Below are 945 nucleotides of genomic sequence, written 5' to 3'. Positions count from 1 at the left end.
CATCACCTTGAATTTTAAAAGACCAGGAGTGTCTCTTTCCATCGTCTCTCGAGCCACCATAATGGTGCGTGTGTGTCCTGGCTGATGCTCTCAAGGGTATCGTGCTCAATCCACTCTGACTGCTTCCGCCTAAGAAGAGAAAATTTGGACACATGAAGAGAAACCAGAGGTGCACACCAACAGAGGGACGGACACATGAAGAGGCCAAGAGGGCAACCATCTGCAAACCAAAAAAAGACATATTGAGGACACCTTGGTCTTGGACCTCTAGCCTCCAGAACTGCAAGAAAGTACATGTCTGTTTCTTAAATTAAAAAAAAAAAAAGGTATTGTGCTCCCTCGGCAGCACATATACTAAAATTGTAACAATACAGACAAGGTTTGTCCTGCCCGGTTTGGCTCAGTGGAAAGAGCGTCGGCCTGCGAACTGAAGAGTCCCAGGTTCGATTTGGGGCTCATGCAGAAGGCAACACAGTGATGTGTTTCTCTCATTTTGAGAGAGGGAATGACAGATATTTCTCTCTGTCTTTCCTTCTCTCTTCCACTCTCTCTAAAAATCAATGGAAAAATATCCTTGGGTGAAGATTTAAAGAAAAAAGGTTACTTTCAATTTTTATACTTTATTTACTCTCATAGGAGGAAGACATTTACTACTTTGTTCCAACAGAACCAAAGAATTTTAGTGAGATGATACCCAGAGGTTATCAGTTTTGTTCTTTTTCATTTACCATCAATGATTAGTCCTCTTTCTAGTTTCTCAAAGTATCAAAGAATTATGAAGAAATACCTCCCTGGTTTTAATTTTATAGTGAAACACTTAAAAATTTTATTTTTAATGTAAATATTAAATGTTGTTTAAATGTATGTTTAATAGTGATGCATGCATATAAAATGAAATTTTAAAAATATAAAGGCATATAAAATGAAAATGCCTCCTTCCCTCTC

The sequence above is a fragment of the Myotis davidii genome, unplaced genomic scaffold (assembly GCF_000327345.1).
Source record: "Myotis davidii unplaced genomic scaffold, ASM32734v1 scaffold1047, whole genome shotgun sequence".
Lineage (NCBI taxonomy): Eukaryota > Metazoa > Chordata > Mammalia > Chiroptera > Vespertilionidae > Myotis > Myotis davidii.
Note: the sequence above shows the minus strand (reverse complement) of the source record.